The 22,699-nt window shown below is 42.0% G+C and overlaps 1 protein-coding gene across 1 annotated transcript in view; it reads right to left on the bottom strand.

Moving 5' to 3' along the window:
- The window catches only part of TSPAN4 (tetraspanin 4), a 477,301-nt gene that overhangs the window by 392,395 nt on the left and 62,207 nt on the right, over nucleotides 1-22,699 (bottom strand). Inside the window, exon 2 of the mRNA XM_030038299.2 lies at nucleotides 5,579-5,672. The gene's annotated coding sequence lies outside the window, so the exon portion shown is untranslated. The remainder of the gene's footprint in view (nucleotides 1-5,578; nucleotides 5,673-22,699) is intronic.

Genomic DNA, 22,699 nt, shown 5'->3' with positions numbered 1-22,699 from the left:
TTAGGATCCAACCTTCAGTAGTCTTTGCAGTCAGACAGGACAGCATGAGCAGCTCTCCACTCCACCACCACCAGCGGTGGACTTCACAGATGTTCCATTGTAAAGATCCTTCAGCTCTTACCAACAGAGCAAGTGGAAACTAACAGGTACTGAAGAACCAACATTAAAGCCCAAGAGATTCAGAGAAATAAAAAAAGAAGCAGTACTCTCCAGTGGCCAGGCAGCACCGGCTGCTAGGTTGTGAATCAATCCCAAAGTATGTATCCTTTCTACAGACTAGATCCACAGGCCCTGGATTCAGCAAACCTTTCTGCAGCATACTGAAGTCAGTAATCACAGGAAAGTTAAAGCCCAATTCACATCAACCTAGTAAGGAAGCTGTTGGAGTTGCTCTTGTTCTCTCTACTTCAGAAGCAGCTTACCATAAAACCACCAAACATATATATTAGGGCTCAGGAGAGCTTGGTTACCCTTCTGACAGTTCACCTCCTACCCTTAGTCTCATCTCTTTAGGTCAGGTTCCATTTCTTACCAGATATACACAGGGATCTCAGGGAGAACCTCTATCATTAGTGGCTTAGTAATATCTAAATGACCTTCCTGCTTATACCAGAATTCTTCCCTTCATCTTGCAATAAGAGGCATTTGCTGGGAGTTGGAAGCTGTGAGAGCAAACTGTCACCAAGGCGCACCATTCCTTGGAAATAACAGATGAACCCTAACAGAAGTAACTAGAAAAAAATATTCAGGAAGCAAAAGTCATAAGCTTTCCATAACTACTTCATCATTTCAGAGCCCTCACCTTCCCCCTCTGTACACAAAGCTTCCCCTCTTTGGAAAGTGTAAAGAGACTCTTGTGTGCTCAGAACTGCAATGTGAAAACAAAATTGTGTGTTGATGATCTTGAAACTGATTTAATGAAGCAGTTTCATTTCCACCCTTCCTTCCTCCCAGCTCCACCCTCTCCTCTGAGAGGGAAATTTGTTTGGGTTAATACAGAGGGAAAAAAAAAGCAAGCTAAAAATAGCCTCCTTTTTGCCTTAAAAAAGTTAAAGCTATGAATAAACAGCCTGAAACAGGAATGCAATTAATCTGCCCACCAAATTCTTACACTGCTTTCTTGTTCAGTTCTTCAAAACATTTTTACAAGGACCAAACACACAGACTTATTTCTGCAGAGCCAGTGGTATCTCAGAACCGTCTGCTTCCTTGCAAGGCTTGGCAGGAGGAGGAACAGGTTATGAGACTGGATGAATCAAAGATATAATCCAAGATTCTTAAGTACTAGAATATTTGAGCAATATCCTTGCATCCTAGGACCAATATGAATAAAAATTAAGAAAAATGCACCAAGAGAACACAAAACCATTTCTGTTATTTCCCTTTACTGTGGAACAGAGAAATTGCATTATCTCCTAAAATCTGCCTTCACACTAAAAAGCCCTCACACTGTTATCCCTGTCTTAGACCCAAATCACACCTGTCCCTGACAGCAATAGCTGTCAACATGGAAAGAGCACGGTGATCAGCCATCCTTTTCACCCTGGGCTGGCAGCCAAAGCAAGGTTGGCTTATATATTTGCAGTGCAGAGCCAAACAAACTTCTTTAATCTATTCTGTTCCCTATGCTACACCATTAGCAAGCAAGCAGATCAAATCCCAGGGAGTATCCTTGCAATCTGAATATTTGAACCCTAACTTGATTTTACCCTATTCCTTTTCCACTGTACCAGCAGTGAGACTCAGGTAATGCCACAAGAGTCACATGTACTATCCTATCAATGCAGACAGAAGCCCCTTGGCAGAGTTGCCTTTCATTCCCATATTCCCAGTTTCCCATAGCATGAGGCATCACAGCATGCTGCCGTGGAGTGCTGTAGACACTGCTATGATACCTGGTATGAGTTACATTTTAAAAAAGAAACTACTTCTTACAGCAGATGAGCCCTCTGGAAGGAGAAAGGAAATGCATCACTTTCATCTCAGAGTTCAGAGGGAATGTTTTATAGCTGTCAGTCCTATCAAGATCCTATTCATTGACACAACAGGGACAGCAACTATTTTGAGGTAGGTTGTACAGCCATGAAATAGCCAAGCTCTGAAAAGAACTTCACCCGGTGACATTTGGAAAACAAGGTAAAAGACTTTCCTGCAACCCTAAAGTAAATGCTGAAAGCCAACACACAACAGGCAGGCCAGCTGAGTTAAGCAGATGTGACTACACAAGGCAAAGCCACATGAGGAACAAAGCAGCACCTGCCACTGGAACCCCACAGGAGGAACATGAACCCAAGCTGTTTGCAACTTCTGGTGTTCCAGGTCCGAGAAAGCACTTCCACTCAGAGAGGTGAGACACACCCAGTGATCAGAGTGGGATCCCAGTGGATGCTGGGATCTCATGCTCACATCTCAATATCACTGGCATGTTATACAACCCTGCGTTTCCCATCCATACACAGTAGTCATCTCATTTTGACTGCTAAAAAGACTTCAGAGGTACTATTTTTGGGCTGTGCAGAAATATTAGAGAAAGACATGCTGGTTAATACTTATGTTACTTCTTCAGCTACTATACTGGAGCCTTCACTGGCTCTGTGTTTACCCTCAGTTCCCATCCAAGGTGGAAAGTGTCCTTTAACAGAAAGGAAACTGGCACAGAGACTATGTCATGCTACTGAATTCTCAGAGGGAATCTGCAAGCAGACCAGGTAGCTGAAACTGGACTTGGAGAGCTCTAAACTAGCTACCAGACCATTCTCCTTTCAACAGGCATACCAGCCAGCATGTACTTGTGCAGTTTACTTGGAAAGTCTAGTGGCTAAACAGAAGAACAAGCAAGTCAGAGCAGAAAGTCAAGGGTGGTGTGCGTCAAGGTTAGAAGCAACTGCATCAGCAGGGCTCCAGTGCAGCATCTACTACTATGCATCCAGCATCACACCAGGGCTGACCCACTCCCCAGGGAGCCTTGCTCAAGCAGGTACAACCGCAGACTCCTGCCTTCTCAAGGGTGCAGTAGCCAAATGTTATGGTACAGAAAAGGTCTTTAACATCACTCATCTGCACCCTCACCCTCTGCTGCCAACTAGTTTTAACAGATGCAAGCAGAGGTGGCTTCTGTGGGTTCAACAGGGATTCAACTTTCTCAGGGCACTGTAAAGAATCAGAAGGGAATGGACATTGACTCAAGAGGAATAGAAAGCAGGCTTAAGTGTGCGGAAGCAATCCTGGTTTTGCTCTGAAAGCCAAAAACTTCAAAAAGCAGCCTAGGCTGTTTCTTTGCAGAAACACAAAGTCTAGGGCTCCTTTACAGCACTAAGCTCAGTGTATCTCAGATTGTGCTGTTTCCAGTGACACCCCTTTACAATCACTCTCTTAAGAAAACACCCACAATCACTACAGATAATTTGTCAGGAATGCTAATTGATATAAACCAGCATGTCTTTGCCATAGCCAGTAGATTCAGCTGAATATGTGTCCATGCACCAAGAAGCTTCTCCTTTGAGCAGTGTTCTCTGTCAGCTGACACAGCACACATCTCACTTAAACCGTTTCTGCTTCCTGCATTTTACCCAGCCAAATTAATGGTCCACAGTAAGATCCATCCATCAGGGAAAATGTCTGAAGGCAGGATCAAGGATCTAAGTGATTAACAGGGGAAGAGGGTAGGGGGGGTGGGAATCATAGGCAACCTCTGTGACAAGATCATGCTACCTTCAGCAGAGGCAAAGATCACTCGCAGGTTTACTAGAGGACCTCAGATGAGAGTACAGAGACTGAACTCGGCATGGCTTTTTAGCTTTTTTGTGATTAAAACAGTCACTCCTGCACAATACCAAATCAGAAGGAAAGAAGGGCCAAGCTAACCACCTCATACAATGCTGAGCTCCCCATCACACCAGCACCAAGTGCTTTGTACTTGGTCACAGAGTAAGGAGTGGAATTCAAAGAGTTAAGAAATCTTGATCACAATGATCAGGAAGAACAGTGGTCATGCAAGGTACAACCATGGCCTTGATCGATATTTCTAATACATAAAATATGCATCTCAGGGCATGTCTGCAGCACTGGAAGCAGTCTTCCAGCTGAGCAGTTTTTTGTTTGCCTTCAACTCAGCCTCACTTTTAACTACTTTTGATTAAAACGATTACTTTCATTCAATATTCAATTTCTGACAGGTACTGTTCTCTACATATGCTGCAAGCTGGCTCTATCCTTCCAGGCAAAACACAACAGGTCACTAGAAGCAACCTTTCTTATTTTACAAGTCATATATAATTTATGTATCCACAATATTGACAAAGGCTAGAAATACACTTTGTGTCCAATTCTCTTTCCTATATCCTTACAACAAAGATTTCGGGGCCTTTTCCTTTTAAAGCGTTGCTTCCTCCTGTTACTGCCATTAGCTCTTAAGAGAATCAGTTACCTGAGCACAATTACTTCCTTTATGCCCAACCCCATAAACCAAAATCTACACCATCTCAACATTCAATGCCATTTAATTGTACAAGTGTCCTACGCTCCCTTAAGCACTTACCACTTTTTTTTTTTTGTTCATTGATTCCTCAAGTTTTCCTCAAAGCAAACACTTGCACATGCATAGATTTGCTCCTGCCCTTCTAGTCTTGCAGATGGATTCCGCACAGAAGATACACGACTGACATATTCAAGCTCTTCCAAACACCACAAGACAGGTAAATAAATGTCTGAAAACCAGAGATGGCTTTGCAAGCACTTGTTATGCCATTGTTTTAAAGGGTGCAAAATATCAAAATAATCTGAGTGCATTTTACTGAGTTATTGGCAGAAGAGAATTATTGACAAAAGAATCACAGGCAAGTTACGTTGACATTCACAGATAGCTGGTAGGGTTAGGGAAGCATTTTCTTCACTGTATTTCTTTTAGGTAGAAATTAAGAGTTTGAGGGAATGAGGGTTTTCAAGAGTTTTCATCTGGTATCCAAATAGCACTGAATTAGCTAGCTCTCTTACACTACCGAGAAAATCCTGGCCTCACATTTTAAGAGTATATCTAGGAACAGGCTCAGGAACACTCCAGCACTGAGACATCCTCTCCTTTCACCTGCCACTGCCTATGACCAGATGCCACACATGTATGTGTTTGCTTCTGGCACTCTGAACAAGCAGGGAAGTTTAATCGTCTTTGCCCAAGCAATAATTTTCTTTCCTCTTTTTATTTAAATAAATTTTTTTCTTTCTGAAGCTGTTCTCAGGAACAAAATATTTTGTCAATTTCTCATCTTGGCCATTGGATGGATAACCAGAACACACACTCAAAGCACATAGTCTTCCATTGTTACCCCACCACAAGGTGTGCAGGCGGCCAGAAAACAAGAGTTCGCAATGCTAAGCTTCCAGTATGAGCTTTTTTTTTTTTTTCTCCTTTTGGGTGAGGAGGGGGAAGTTAGGTATCCATTTGGCTTGGGATTGGTAAATCAAATCTTTTTGCAGTAGTAAGTGAACTAACAAAGTATAAATAAAGAAAAAGATTATTACCACAGATTACAGCTAACAAATCCTCACTGAGGAAAAACGAGTGTGTGTAGGAGAAACTCACTGTGACTGGTGGTTTTGCAGATGACATGCAAGATGCAGTTGGAAGTAGCTTTTGATCTCCCACAGCAATAACAGCCAGCCCTTCAGTGATGCCACTGCACAACGCAAAACACAACAGATTCATGAGTAAAACAGGCAGGTGGTGATCAGGAGTCACTTCAGGAACACACTTTTCAATCCAGGATTACAGCTCCCTGCTTCACAATCCCCTTCCCCTCCCCTCTGTACTTCCCCACCCACTCTTCAACCTCAATGAAGTTTGTTACTAAAATGAAACTCAGGTCACCAAATAAAGATTGACTTATTGGAGAAAATCTCTTCTTGCACATTTCTAATACAGAATTAAAAAGCATTTAAAAGAGGTGACTTTTTCTCATTGAATCCACACACAAACTAATAAAGTGGGAGTGAACATGCAATGGCAAGAGACTAAGGCATGCTGGGCATGCAGAGGAAAGCCCAGGTAAAGACTGCCTATGGAACAGCACCTGGGGATGCTGGTGGACCATAAATTACAAGAAACATGCTTTGTTGCTCCCAGGGAACAATGCACAGAAAGCATTCAGAAGAGAGCACAAACTTATGTTTCCTATGCAGGGAGAAGGTTATGGCAAGGGATAGTAAAATTGATAAATCTTTCTAATCATTCAAGTTTCTGAGACTGACAAATGCCAACAAAGCAAGCGCAGCTGGTGGAAGCAGTTTATGCAACAAATACCCACAAGTGAAAAGCACCTTCTGCTGGGAGTAGTAAAATTGCACAAAGTGATGCTGCACAGGGAAAAGTAAGGTTATAGCTATACTCAAACGCATAGCAACATTCAAATGCACAATCAACCAACAGTTTAATTCTACCTACAGAAGCAGTAGTAAGGACTGTACTGTAGACAAACCTTTTCAAAAGAACCAACCCCTTCCTTTTCCATTGCAGCTTTACTGTTATAGCGGATAACGAATTACACCACTGTTTTGTGCCACAAGATTTTTGCTAGTGTGTACGTCTCCTTAGCATTAAGTTTGGAACTGCAGATAGATTTTAGTTCAGCACAATGCAATTAGCCCCACAATAAACTACTTAGGGTTAAAAAGCCAACCCTTACAAAAGAACTGTCATATCCTTACTGACCACAGGCAACCAAGACTGCGGTTTATATACCCACTCGAAAGACATTGAGTCTGTAGATCAACCGTGACTGGTTTGCCATAGTGTAACTCCTAGTTTTTGTTGGGGTTTGTTTGGGTTTTTTTTATCTTGCTCTGTCAGGTGCTTAATGCCACTAATTTCCAGATGGTCTACAAATTCAGCACAATAGAAAGCAGGCTGCATCCCTGTTACGTGCAGGAGTGTTGCTGTCTGACATTTCACTGCCACATAAATCAAGCAGGCCCCAAAGGAGAATCAGCAATGCATTCCCTAAACCTTGCTTTATTTTGGTTTTTCTAAAACAAAGAACTAAAGGTGTAGATATCAAGTGTTTCTTGAGAAGAGAGAGCTGCCTGATGATTTTTAGATTTGGGTATTTTTCCTAAACTTGACAAATACCAGAAGCAACATCACCTTTTAAGGCAAAAGGCAGCTGAAAGCAAAATCCTTCTTTTAAGCCAGAGTGACTCATAACAGCAAAGATTCTTCCTAGAAAAACAAATTCAATCATGAAGCAAGAACAAGCTAGAAGCCTTAATAATAACAATGCAAATGAATCCTTCTTTCCCCGTGACTTTTGTGGACTGGTGTTGGCTTGTTCAGCAGATGCTCTTGGCTACTGCAAAAAAGAAAACAAGCTAAACAGACTACTGGCCTGACCCAGTCTTAGCATTCATTTACATCCCTAGAGAGTACAGTACAGTAAACACAAGCACAGATGCATAGGAACACATTTCATGGCTTATCTCTTCTATAGGAATGCAGGAGAAAGTATGTATCTGAAGCTGTATCTACACTGCAGTCACGCATGCTTTCAACACAGCTGACAACCAGCTCAAGAGATAAGGCAGAGAAGATGCAGAAGCATGCACACAACACTGACTCCAGTGAGTCTGTGCAGTTGTGTATAACCCGGTACCGCCATATCTTCATCACGCCTGTTAAACAACATTAATGAAACCTACGTCACGTATGGCTGTTCAGACTGCAATCCTGCCTGCTGAAACAGAGGTCGTCACTGCCATCAGAAGTGGCAGCATTACACTAATGTGAGGATGTAATCTCAATAGGCTGCATCTAAATCTACTGTTCAAGTCTAGAAGACATCCAAAATCCTCATCTTGGAGTATCACAGTCATTGCACAGATTTCCCTTGACCTGTCCAACACATGAGCCCAGGAAAGTCCAGTTTCAGCAAAGTATGTGCTGAAACCACCAGGGCTCCACTTCCCTCTCCACAAATGACCTGCTGTACAACCCCAGGCAAAACATTTTGTCTGCTTGTGTCCCACTTTCATTCTCAGGTTGATTTTTTTTTTTTGTCTCCTCTTTTGACCAGGGACCATCTTTTACAACAAGATGTTTATATTTCTTTATCATGTGTTGCTGAGCACAACTGGGCCTCTAAGCACTAACTTTAATACGGAATGTCAGCTGGAGAGTAACTCCAATTAGTGCTACAAGGCTCCCCTCAAACCCAGCTACACCACACAGCCTGCTCCAGAGACAAGAGGCATGTGTTTAATCTTTCTGTCCTGGCTTGTGTCAAACACTTCCTGGCTCTCTGGCATGCACCACACAACCTGGAGTCCATCTAAAGAGAAGTCTCTGACAACTCCCAACTGTTTAGATTTTGTTCCAGGATAATTTCACAGGTTCTTAAGGGGGGGAAACTACAGCTTAGCAACAGAGGGTGAATTGAGTCCTAATGCCTAAATTCAAATTGTCTGATTAAAGACCTGTCACAGACAGCTCAGCTTTCCAGGAACTTGGACAACCTGAGCTAGACAAAGAGCCCGGCTCTCTGATTTTCTTGCTTTGAAACACCTGTAGTACTTGCTCTCCCCACTCTTGCATTCTTCCCTGGGCACTGCTGTCAGAGACAGATCTAGGTGACTTTCTGCTGTGACCCAGGACAGCAGTTCCTTGGGGCTTGTATTTCTCCGCACACTGTCAAGGAACCTGGTTTCTAGGTGCAGGACATCTCTCAGAGCTTTCTGCTACTTCATAGAAACAGAATGGTTTAGGTTGGAAGGGACCTTAAAGATCATCTAGTTCCAAGCCCCCTGCCATGGGCAGGGACACCTTCCACTAGACCAGGTTGTTCAAAGCCCCATCCAGCCTGGCCTTGAACACTTCCAGGGATGGGGCATGGACAGCCTCTCTGGGCAACCTGTTCCCGTGCCTCACCACCTTCACAGTGAAGAATGTCTTCCTAATATCTGATTTAAATCTACCCTCTTTCAGTTTATAACCGTTATCCCTCATCCTATCTCTACACTCCCTGTTAAAGAGTCCCTCCCTGTCTTTCCTGTAGGTCCCCTTTAAGTATTGAAAGGCTGCTGTAAGGACTCCCTGAAGCCTTCTCTTTTCCAGGCTGAACAACCCAAACTCTCTCAGCCTTTCCTCATAGGAGAGGTGCTCCAGCCCTCTGATCATCTTTGTGGCGCTTCTCTGGACCCACTCCAACAGGTCTATGTCCTCCTTATGTGGGGGCCCCAGAGCTGAACACAGTACTGCAGATGGGGTCTCACAAGAGCGGAGTAGAGGGGCAGAATCATCTCCCTCGACCTGCTGGCCACGCTTCTTTTGATGCAGCCCAGGATACGGCTGGCTTTCTGGGCTGCAAGCGCACATTGCCGGGTCATGTTGAGCTTCTCATCAACCAACACCCCCAAGTCCTTCTCCTCAGGGCTGCTCTCAACCTACTTGTCGCCCAGCCTGTATCTATGTTTGGGATTGCCCCAACCCATGTGCAGGACCTTGCACTTGGCCTTGTTGAACCTCATGAAGTTTGCATGGGCCCACCTCTCGAGTCTGTCAAGGTCCCTCTGGATGGCATCCCTTCCCTTGCATATCAGCTCTTAAACCTATGAGCACATGTAACTTCCATTAGAGTTAGTGCAAACAGCAGATCACCACTCAAGCACTCTGCCCTAAACATCCACTTGCACTCTGCATCCCTCGCTTGAGCCTGACAAGGTTTTGTTAAAATATTTGCATTCTGTGTTTCTGCTCACAAAGGCATCTGTGCTCACCACTTAGCACTGAAAGCTACAAGATCTGTGATCCTCCTTTGGCTGTTCCCAAGTCTCAGCCTAACCCATGAGAAAGTTCCCTCTTCTCCTGCAGAGATTTCACTTCTATCCCCAAATACAGAGCAGAAGGATGAGGCTTTTAGTTCTCATGTACCCTGGGCACTCTAGATGGAATCAGCAACACAAACAACCCATCCTTTGGGTAGGATGAGACTGTCCCAGTGTAGCCTGAGAAGGCAGTTACTCCTCAAAGCAGGTAAACCTACAAGGGAGGCTGAAACATTGCAGACTTCTGAAAGCCCCTCTGCATCAGCCATTGCTTTCCATCATTGTCGTCTAACTCTCAGTGTCTGCCTTTGTATCTAGTGTAACTAGATCCCAAGGAGATCAGTGCTATATTGTTAAATAAAATAGGTTACTTTGAGACCAGAAATTGTTGAGGAGTCTTAATAATCATATGAAATCCAGACTGTTGGACTAGACAATTTATTTAGGTTTCCAGACATCACCACTCTTACCTAGGCTTGCACAAGTGGGGCTAAGGAGTTCTGTGAACACCCAGCACTGGACATACAACCAGAGATAACAGCACCAACTCAGTCGCTTGTGGCACAGAGCCACCCAACCTCAGCCACCATGGAAACAAGCAGAGGTTCTTTCTCTGTGGGACATGCTACATCTCACCAGAGGGCACAGGAGCAGCTCCCACGACACCCTTCTGTACCTGCCGGGAGAGGCTGCCTCATGCTGACCGTTCATTCATAATTCAGACACTATTATGACCTGCACTAATAATTTAATAGTTTCAACATTCATAACTAAATCAAAGTGATTAGCAGTCCAAAATATGAAACCTTAAGGTCAGCAGTTTTAAACTTGGTTTCCATTTTTAGCTGTCATGCCTGGAAAAGGGCTGATTCTCCCGGCTTAGTAACTATGAAAACATATAGATGTTTAGATTAAAATACCCATAAAGTTTAGCTTGCAAATTTGTTAAAGATGATACATCACCATTCATTTAACTAACAAGTTATGCAATAAATCATACATTTATTCAAGTTTCAATTTTTGCCATTTTTAGATGAATGAATGATGGATTTCCATTTTACTAAAGTTGGGGTGGGGTTTTGTTTGTTTGTTTCTTCTTTTTTGTTGTGGGGTTTTTGTTTGTTTAACTTTTACTGTATGTCAAGCTGTCCTTGGAGGAAAATTGAAATCCAAATAAGATCTGCAGAAACAGCATTTATTTACTACCTAAACTGCCCCCAACTTGATGGCTCACCAAGAGAAGAAAGTAGGTTTAACAAACTTAATATTTAAAATTGTTTTTAAAATATTATTGTCTATAGTGAAAGAAAGTAAGGAAATGTGACTGGTTCTACCAGAATACAGACAATATCTCACCATCCTTCATTTAGTCTTTCTTCAATCTCTCCCCAGCCCAAGCTATATGGCATTCTCAACTCCCAATCAGTCTCACAACTTCACAAGTTACACATCATGGAACTGATACTGCTGTAAAACTTAAATGACAAATATTTTCCCTACACCTGCAGAACAGGCTGCTCCTCTCACAGGTTATCCTGGCACTGCAGTGAACTGTTTTCCCAGACAATTAAGCCATTGATTTCCTGTGGTTCAAGCACTTTCATTTTCCTTTAAAGCCCTAGCCAAACCTGCACTGGTAAATACTTTTTAATTTAAGTGCTATTAAATGGTTAGGGAAAGTTTAAATCTTAACCTGATTTGTCATTATTTCAAATTCACCATTGAAGAGGTTTCTTTTCAGAGAATACATTTAATTTTGTATATACGATTATACACACACAGAAATATAGACATAGCACTGTTTAAATGCATTGATTCCAATACTTGCCCAGCGATTCCTAAAACTGTTCCAGCGCTTTTGGAAACATAGGGTGCTTTTAAAATATGACAGGTACTTAGCTCCTGAAACATATTCTCAGTGGACATAGCCAAATATCTCTCACTGTAAGCCTTTAAGTAGAGATCATAGGTATTTTCTAAAGGAGTTACTCCGATTCCCAAAGAGCTGATCCATCACTTATAGTATCACAATATTGCATACGTTTGTCCCTCTGACACTATGAGGAGGGCAACACCAGCAACAGCAGGATCCTTCCCACTCTCCAAGCTCGCTCTCAGCAAGGGTAATGCAGCACTGCCTGAGCAAACTAATGGTTTACTAGCTAGGTCCAGGGTCACACCGCACTCTTTCAGAGGCCCACCTAATATTGTGTCATAACGCTGAGTCACAGCAACACTTCAAGCTGCCCTGAGATCATCCACAACACTTGACATCATGCAGGAAGACAGAAGTGACCTTCCCAAGGAGTCTGCCGCAGAGCTGGGAGATGAACCGAGTAGCCCCACGCTCCCAGGGAGCACCCAGCTGCACAGGGAGCAACAGCCAGGCAGATGCCATCCCACAAGCATGCCCTGAGCAACCACTGAGAAGCACCTGTGGAGGAGCAAGGTAGACCAGAAAATCAGCCAGTGTAGGCAAAGGAAATTTTGGTGGTAACAACAAGAGTTTATATGTCATTTAATTTCCTACCCCAAACAATCAAGTGACACACTTAAGGATACAGCACTGTAAGATTTCTAGTGCTGTAATTTCTGCGAAGTACTCACTCTTCTTTTTTTTTTTTTTTTTTTTTTCCTTTTAATGCTTTTCAGCTGTTCCTTTTAAGCTAGTGACTTGAAATGACTGTTATCTTAGTTTTGTTGCTGTGGATACACCAAGACACATGTTTTGCTCCCAGAAAATCTCTAAGGCGGTAAACTACATCATACAATTTTTAACACGGTATTTTCAGGGAGAAGACACACCTATCCTATCTTTTCCCCTTTGTGGTAACTTCACAGAGTTAAAACAACACACTCCCAACTTTGAGGCAAGTCTAGATCTTTTGCTCTCCTAAACCAACAATCCAAAGCACACAAACCAAGTAAGTTTTCCATCTCGGGTTGTAGCAATTCCCTCTCCTCTGATCTTCCATCTGGCCACAGCGTAACTGGATCTGGCCACAGGCCCCAGTGCTGGCAGAGCAACGTAGCATCGGCTGTGAGCGCCTCAGCCAGCTATTACAACATAACACTCTCTTGCTGGGCCAGAATCACTGCAGCTATGGCAGGCACTTTGTGGTAAATGAAGAGCTGCTGTGCAGTAATTTAAGAGCACTGGTGTTTGGCAACAGCATGAGTACTGGATGAGACCTAGTCAGTGGGTGAAGCAAAAGCACAACTCAGATCTATCTGGGCCAGGACAGCAGCATTCACATTGTCCAAAGAGTTCTTCACTTTGACAAGTGTTGCTCTATACAACTTTCTGACAGTCTTAACCACTGGATTTCCGCACACACTCGTAAGCCCACATCCTCTTCTGTCTGGGGTGAGCACTCACATTCAGTTTGCTTCCAGCCAAACCCCTTTAGATATACTCTTACCCCGCCTCTTGTCACAGAGCATCCCCAGGACTTCACAAGCTGCTGGCCTACCCTTCTCAAATCCTGCAAAAATCTGGATGCCTCAGGTAACACTCTCAAGCACATAGTCCCAAGTGACAAGAAGAGAGGCACATTATAGGATAACTATGCAAAATACATTGAAAATTTACTTGTGGTCTATACAGGAGTCAAATTATCACCTTTCAGGCAGGATCAATAATAGTTTCCAACCCACACGTATTTGCAAAGTTTAGAAAGCATCTAAACCAGTACCGAGACACTAGGTATCTATACCAAAGATACTAAACAACTATACGCATTGCTGGTACCTCAAACACCTTCCCTCTGGAGGATTTAAGAAACTCCTTTAATCGTTAGCATCACTAGGCCTTGGGAAAACCCAATGCATCTCATGAAGAATCAAGATTGCCTTCTGTGTTTCCTTTAAGTCCTGCTGTAGAAATGAAGGTTGGCTTAAACCACTGCAGATATTTTGGCATATTTTACACTCAGTCAAGAGACCATAAATGGCTTCGGAATCAACATCTTTAAATTATTTAGAGGTTTTCAAAAGTTTTGTGCTGAGTCAGTTACAATAATGCCACATTACACCATATTAGTTAAAGCAACTTGACAGCAAATGCAGTTCTTTATCTCCTCTCCAGATCCGGGTTATAAAGGCAAAGCAGTTATCAATGGGACTCGAGTCTTTACTTCTCTGCCCCTCAGTTCTCACGCACAGCAGAGAGAACACTCCAACTAACTGGTCCATATTGAGACCAAAATCTGCCCTTTGATAGCAGAAATCATCTCTCACAATACCTATTTACTATGTCTACCTCAAGAAATTTCTAGGGTTTTTAGGGCAGACTGGGCAGTACAGCATACAAATAACTACCTGCTTATACTTAACAAAAATGGGGGAAAACAGGAAAAAAGATACGTGTTATATATATAAAAATATGAAAAGAAAAAAAAAAAAAAAAAAACCAAAGCTCCATACAAGTCTATGACAAGATAGAGAGCCCATCTTGGAGCTTCAGAAATTTATAGAAGACAAAAAGCATCCATCCCCAGGAAAATCCAAATTTAAAGCATTTCACTTAGATTGTCCTGTCTTGTGGTTTGCTACAATCACACAAGAGTTGGTCAGGCAGCTTCAATGCTACAAGTGGAGATTGAACTTGCAGGGATAACAGCTGTTCACCGGCCACTGGTGCTCTACCAGCATTACAGCTAACCAGCATATTTCTTGTTAGAACCGCACCAGGACCACAAGTCAATAACAACCATAATGTCTTTCTTTACCTCTCCCCAGCAGTTTCTGCCATCTACCTTTGCTCTTCTGTCTCATCTTCAGGCTGGCACAGTCTAAAACTGCTCTGTAGTTTACACTTCACATGCACGTTGTTATTCACTTTGTACAGCTAGTGCTGTACTCTCTTGCAAACACAATGCTTGGCTGATGCCCATCCATTACAACTAGCATGCACTACTCTAATGAAGACAAAACACCTCTCAATCCAGAACCCAAAACCAAGCAGGCCCCTTACAGAAATGCCTGCTCATACAGTGCTGTAAGCATCACTGATGCACTGGGGTTGTCTGAAGCCCATGAGTTAGCTGGTTCCTGCCCTGAGCAGGTGGCCAACCAAAGCACATATTTAACTTTCAACTATGAGAAATGCTGCTGTTGCTACCTACAGTGAGACTACACTTAAGAAATATGCTGTGGCTGTATCAAAACTTTGTATCACGTAAGATATAAGTAAACTCCTGCTATGAAGATAACATCCTCTCGCTTCTAGTCTGCTTTAACATTAGGCAGTCCATGGGAGGATAAGGCAGAGGGATGATACCTCACAGCTGGATGGGAACAAGAGCCAAAAGTCAGCCACAGGAAGTCAAGCAAAGTCTGGAACTGGCTGGAAGAAAGTAATTCCTCATCATGCGCAGGGTGTGAAGTATAAGCTGATAAAAGTCGCCCATGTTCTACAGAGCAGAAGAGAGGCTTAAGAAACAACACCCAAACTTAGAAGTACAAGTTGTTTCTGGTACCCGGTCCATGCTTTCTGTGATATGCCAATGCCATAATATTCCCAACAGTAAGCCAGGCACATAATTTCATCTCCAGTCAGTGCCAATTCAGCCAGCAGTTCCACACTATCTCCTTTCTATACCTTAATCTCTCAATGTAGGTGACTCATATCAACAATTACCTGTTGCCACTTCCTTCCACTTCCCTGCAAATATGACTAAGGCACCTACAATTACATGACAGTTCCTCATACAAAGAACCAGTGGTATTTCTTTACCACACAAACATACACATAGCTGTGTCCTCCCTGCACCCCTCCACCTGGAGGGAAGTCCAACCACTGGGGATGGTGAGGAGGAAGAGTGTGGGAAAAGAGGAGGATGAGACTGAAACAACTTGGAAGCCATCCTCCTTCGCAGCAAAGAAAGCACACATTACCCTGAAGATTCTTCTGTGCCAGTCCAGCACATATAAAAAGCTACCAGGGACCTCAAGCTTCCCCTCAGCCCTTCACAGCCCTGCCATGCTTGCTAGGACATAGGTTCCTAAGTGGGCTGAAATGCATGAAACTCCCCCCAGCTCAATGAAGCAAGGCCAGTTTATAAGGACTAATGATCTTGTTACTGATTTGTCATTGATTTGTTGTTAGTTAGAATTAATCATATTTAGTTTTAACATTTTAGCAAAATCATATGTATGTTGTATTTTATACATTTAACCACCAACCAGTGTCTGTTGTGAAATCCCCTGTATAGCCCCGTACCAAGACCGGAGAAATTGGCTAAAATCATCTAGTAGGAACATTTAGAACGTAGATAACAAGATAAAGAAATTAAAATCTCATTATAAAAGAGTTTGATTTGACTAAAAAGTAGAAAATTGTGAAGCATAAGTATGGGAGTGTTAAGTTTGAAATGTAGCCTTAGGAACTTAGGAGCTTAGAAAATGTATAATGTGTAACCGTAAGTATTGTTCAAAATCATTTAACCACAGAAGTTTTGACAAAGATTGGTAGTCTTGTAGTGTTTGTTTTAGAAACTAAGGAAACCGTTATGGACACCAGTTTGTTGCTTGGAGACACCTGAGAGGTCAAGAAACGGACAGGTGAGGAAGACTATGAAAGACCACCAGAGGACTCCTGAGGACCACCAGAGACTTTCAGTGCGCCTGCGTAAAGGACATTTACATATGCTAATGATTTCCCGGAAGTTTAATGAATATGTATAACTTTTCTTGGAAATCTAATGAATATGCATCAATAAGTCCTAATATAAGGTGTATTGTTTTGGTGACAGGTGTGCGTGGTTCGTGAGAGGACTCGCCCGCGCACCCGGCCGTCAATAAAGAAGTGTCTGCTTATCTACACTAAATTGGTGTTGATAAGTTCTTCATTCCGAGCTTTTCGGTAACAGTTTTTGGCGACCCAGATGGGACCTCGCTGAGAGAGACCGGAGGAGTCGGGGACCCGATCGGTTCCTGCCGGCACCGAGGATTTCTCGGGGATACCCATCGTTCCCCGATCCATAAGGCTCTTTGCGACGTCCCCTGGATTTTGGTAAGACACTTCTTTTAAATATTAAGGATAGTGGGTTAGAGTCCCACCAGTATTGTTTGGGGTTAGAGTCCCCCTGAGTGGGTTAGAGTCCCACCGGTATTGTTTGGGGTTAGAGTCCCCCCGAGTGGGTTAGAGTCCCACCGGTATTGTTTGGGGTTAGAGTCCCCCTGAGTGGGTTAGAGTCCCACCGGTATTGTTTGGGGTTAGAGTCCCCCCGAGTGGGTTAGAGTCCCACCGGTATTGTTTGGGGTTAGAGTCCCCCCGAGTGGGTTAGAGTCCCACCGGTATTGTTGGGGTTAGAGTCCCCCCGAGTGGGTTAGAGTCCCACCGGTATCGTCTGCCTGTCAGACGCAGCGAAAGCTGCGCAAGGTTGGACAAAAGGATCCTGAAGGAAGTAGAAGCCTAGGCGTCTGCCCGTAAGACATAAGCGAAAGCTATTGCTGGGTTGGACAATTTGGGAGTGGGTTAGAGTCCCACAACTTTTGAGGATTCTGGGTTAGAGTCCCAGCTTCAAAAGCATTTTGGAAATTTTGGGTTTGAGTCCCAAATTCTAAAAAAAAAAAAAAAAAAAAAAAAAAAAAAAATTGTGAGATATATTGTGTACTGGGAAGTATCGTGAGTGTTGCAAGTGTGGGATGTGCAATTGAGCATGAAGTGAGTCCTGGCAATGATTGTAGTGTTTCTTACTGAAGTTGGAAGTTATAAAGTGTGAATATATTTGTTGGTTAATAATTTTGCCAGGGGATATTGGTTATGACTCTTGCTTAGGGAAGTCGGCTTTGTCCGTGCCCTAGGCAAGTAGGTGGACTCCATTACCTGGCAACAATTGTTATTTGTATTTATTTAATATCTGGTGTTTGATATATGTATTTGGTATTTGAAACTTTGTATTTGATATTTGGCATTTGGTATTTGGTTTGGTATTTAACATCTGATAATTGATTATTGATTTCTGATATTTGTTATATATTTAATAGATATTTGGTATTGGGTATAAACATAATGGCATTTGCCAAATTATTTAAGAGTAAGAGTATGGGAAATTTGTCCACTGATGGAAAGATACCGAAAACATCTCCGTTGGGATGTTTGTTGGCACACTGGGGTGAATTGTATGATGATTTACGTAAAAATCAAATGATTGAATACTGTAATCATTGGTGGCCTCTGTATATATTGGAGGAAGAGGACGAGGTGGCAGTGGACAGAGAGGATTTATGAATTTTAGCAATCGGAATTTTAACACCCCTTTAGGAGTGAATCAGTGTGCTTTGTGTCGGGAGGAAGGACATTGGAGAAAAGATTGTCCTAAAAATGTGCAGTGCTCAGGAGGAAATATTCAAAAGGAGGTAGCCAGAATGATGGTTTTGGATGAATGAAGAGGACCGGAGGGGAACCCAGCTGAGCCTCTGGTTATAATTAAGCTGGGAGAAAAAGAAGTTAAATTCTTAGTGGATACAGGAGCGACATTTTCGGTATTAAATACTTGTAAAGGAAAAATTGGAACAAAACCAGCAAACATAGTAGGAGCAACAGGGAAAGAAGGAAACAGACCATTCCTGCAACCTCTGGATTTGAAATTTGGAAATAAAATAATTACACATGAATTTTTGTATGTACCAGAATGTCCGATACCCTTGTTAGGAAGGGATTTGTTATCTAAATTAAATGCACAAATTGTTTTTGAGGAAGGAGACCTCTTTTTGAAGATACCCGAGTCAAAACCAGGAGAAATCCTAATGATACAAGAAAAAGTGGAGGAGCAGGAAATTCCACCAGAGGTGGATTTTGCAGTGATCCCTACAGTGTGGGAAACAGATATTCCTGGTAAATCAAAATTAGCAGCACCTGTAAAAATAGATCTAAAAGAAGATGCAGGAACAGTAAAAATTAAACAATACCCAATTAAACCAGAAGTTAGGCAGGAGTTAAAGAAATTGATTGACAAATTTTTGAAGTATAAAATTTTGGAGGAATGTGAATCCGAATATAATATTCCTATTTTACCAGTTAGAAAACCCTCGGGAGAATATAGGTTAGTGCAAGATTTGAGAGCAGTGAATCAAATAGCCAAAGACATATATCCTGTGGTTGCAAATCCTTATACATTGCTAACAGCGTTAAAGGAGACTCATCAGTGGTTTACAGTGCTTGATTTAAAGGATGCTTTCTTTTGCGTACCCTTGGAGAAGGAAAGCAGAAAGTTGGTTGCTTTCGAATGGGAAAATCCACAAACTGGGCGAAAGATGCAGCTGACATGGACAAGACTACCCCAAGGATTTAAAAATAGCCCGACAATTTTTGGAAACCAGCTGGCAAAAGAGCTTGAAATCTGGAAACAGGACAAACCAAGGCCTGAACATTTATTTCTACAATATGTGGATGACATATTGATTGCTACAGAAGAAAGATCTACCTGCATACAGGTAACCATTGATGTCTTAAATTTTTTGGGACTAAATGGGTACAAGTTATCCAGGAAGAAAGCTCAAATAGCATGTCAGACTGTGATATATCTAGGCTTTGAGATTTCAAAAGGGCAGAGACAATTGGGAAAAGATCGCAAAGAAACCATCTGTAGTATACCTGAGCCGAAAAATATCCATGAACTTAGAGCGTTCTTGGGAATGGCAGGGTGGTGTCGTCTTTGGATCCGGAGCTACGGTCTAATAGCTAAACCGTTATATGAGGCCCAAAAGAACTCTTCCTTTGTGTGGGGTCTAAAACAGCAAAGGGCCTTTACAGAGTTAAAACACGCTTTAATGTCTGCACCTGCTTTAGGCCTCCCTGATTTAACTAAAGATTTTCAGCTGTTCGTTCATGAAAGACAACACCTGGCTCTTGGTGTGTTAACCCAGAAGATGGGGAGCTGGAAACGACCAGTCGGCTATTTCTCCAAACAACTGGACACAGTGAGTAAAGGGTGGCCAAATTGTCTTAGAGCAGTGGCTGCAACAGTGATGATTATACAAGAACCTCGGAAATTGACTTTGGGAAAAACAATAACAGTCTATGTCCCACACATGGTGAAAACTGTTCTAGAACAAAAGGGGGGACATTGGCTATCTCCGAGCAGAATGATGAAGTACCAAGTAATATTAACTCAACAAGATGATGTAATTTTAAAAACAACTAACCTGGCAAATCCAGCTGTGTTTTTAAGTTCCATACAGGAAGAAGGACAATTGGAACATGATTGCCTGGCTGCTATTGAGTATGTTTATTCCAGTCGTGAAGATTTGAAGGATGTACCATTGGAGCGACCGGACTGGGAACTGTATATAGATGGTAGCAGCTTTATAGAGCAAGGAGTTTGATACACTGGATATGTGGTAACAACAGACACCACAGTTATAGAAGCAGAAGCATTGCCAAGTACCACCTCAGCTCAGAAAGCGGAACTTATTACTTTGATTCGCGCTTTAGAACTAAGCGAGGAGAAGAAAGTAAATATTTGGACAGATTCAAAGTATGCTTTTGGAGTGGTACATGTCCATGCAGCATTGTGGAAAGAAAGAGGATTATTGTCCTCCCAGGGATCAAATATTAAACACCAAGATGAAATTTTACAATTATTACAAGCAGTTCAGAAACCAGATCAGGTAGCAATCATGCACTGTAAAGCACATCAAATTGGAAACACAAAGGAAATTGCTGGAAATAATTTAGCCGACCGAATGGCAAGAAAGGTAGCAAAGGAAAGAGCATTGCAAATGGCATTAATTCCCTCCAAAACAGTAACTCTCCCTAGGGAAGAACCAAAATACTCAGAGGAGGATGATAAGCTAGGTCAATTATTAAATGCTAAGAAAAACCTAGCCGGATGGTGGGTAACACCTAAAGGACAGGTAGTAGTTCCACCCTTTTTGATGAGAGAAATAATTCAAACAAAGCATCAGGAGTGTCACTGGGGAGCAGAGGCCCTAGTAACTTCCTTACAAAAACAAGTGGTATCGCTCAGAATGTTAGGAATAGCTAAAATAATAACTGCAAAATGTGAAGTATGTTTGAAAAATAATCCAATAATCAGGAAAAAGGTTCAAATGGGTCGAATAAAATCTGGTACAGAGCCTGGAGATTATTGGCAAGTAGATTTTTTAGAACTACCTAGGCAGAATGGGTATCGGTACATCCTGGTGGGGGTTGATACTTTTACAGGATGGCCAGAAGCTTTTCCCTGTCGTTCCACACAAGCAAAGGAAGTAGTAAAATGGTTACTACGAGAAATAATTCCAAGGTTTGGAGTTCCTATTGGAATTTTTTCTGACAGAGGTCCACACTTTGTTGCAGAAGTGGTCCAAAATGTTAGCAAAATTTTGGGTATCACATGGGATTTGTATACCCCATGGAGGCCACAATCCAGTGGGAAAGTAGAAAGAATGAATCAAACCTTAAAAAGGCAAATAAGCAAAATTTGTCAAGAGACTAATTTAAAATGGCCTCAAGCACTTCCATTGGCATTATTGCGAATCAGAGTACAGCCAAAGAGTGGAACCTCAGTCGGTCCTTATGAATTATTGTATGAGAAACCTTATGAATCTCTAGAACCAAACCCGAACATGTATGTAAAAGGAAAACAAGATGTGTATAACTATTTGCTTTCCTTAGGAAAAACTTTGACTGCAATTCGGAGAGCAGTGGTGTGGAATAGACCATTATCCCTGGAAGTTCCGGTGCATGACTTACAACCAGGAGACTATGTCTATGTGAAAACGTGGACTTCCGAACCCCTGCAGGAACATTGGAAAGGACCCTTCCAGATACTGTTAACCACCTTCACGGCTATTAAAATTGCAGAATCGGATGCTTGGATTTACTATACTCGAGTGAAGAAGGCACCTACTCCATGGAAGATTATTAGCCGGGATCCAAAGACTTTAAAATTGACTCTGAAACATGTCTAATTTTTTATATCTGTTTGTGCTTGTTCTTTTTATATTAGTTCGGCAGATAATGATGGTGGAAACCCGGACTGATTTGATGATTAGGAACAAAAGACAAGTAGAAACAGAACAATTGATTGGCATTCTTGAAAAAAAAAATGTCCGAAGAAAATTTGATGTTAAGATTGATTAAGGGATTTGCCAGCTTGTAAAATGTTATCTAAATTACTGCTTGTTTGCCAATACCAAGAGCAGTGGGGGAATTTATTCTTTGGGGAATTTTAACTATGAATTTAACTACCCTGGAACATAGAAACAAAACCACCTATTGCAAACAAAGGCCAGTGACTAAATGGTCTGAACAGGTAAAGATCATTAGAAAACAAGATGGTTTGAAATTATCAAATCATCAATTTACACCAGCCTCTTCTATAGGAGACATGTTTATGGTGGGTAGCCCTATGGGTTGGTGTTCATATGATGTACGAATCAAAACTAATGAGAGCCGGAGCATCATAGAATGGAAATGTGGTGAGGCCAATCAAACCATACCAGAAAAAAACAGTTAGCTGAGATTCAGTATGGTCTATGACCATATTGTCTCAATTTCAATATATGGCCAAAACTTCTTGGTGTTTTATTTGGGATGGATCAGTTAATACAGCCTGGCCATCAGTAGACGACAGGGGGAGTACATTACAAAAAAAAGAAAAATTAGTATCTTGGTGGAGATGTGAAAAAATTTATTATTATAGTACTAAAGACCCAGCAATTGAAAGAATTCCTCCTTTAGCTGCGGCCTTGAAGTATGGCTGCTTGTGTAGAGGATTCAAAAATGATCTCAAATTAACTGAAACATTTACACCCAAAAGGGGAACCTTTTTCAGTTGTAGAAAATTTACCATTCAGAGTTTGGGACATTTGGTTTGGGCATTAAGTGATGGAACTTGGACAACTCACTTATCATTAGATGGCATGGTAAAACAAATTACTT

This window comes from Aquila chrysaetos, chromosome 16 (genome assembly GCF_900496995.4).
Source record: "Aquila chrysaetos chrysaetos chromosome 16, bAquChr1.4, whole genome shotgun sequence".
NCBI classification, from domain to species: domain Eukaryota; kingdom Metazoa; phylum Chordata; class Aves; order Accipitriformes; family Accipitridae; genus Aquila; species Aquila chrysaetos.
This window is presented reverse-complemented; position numbering and strand designations above follow the sequence as displayed.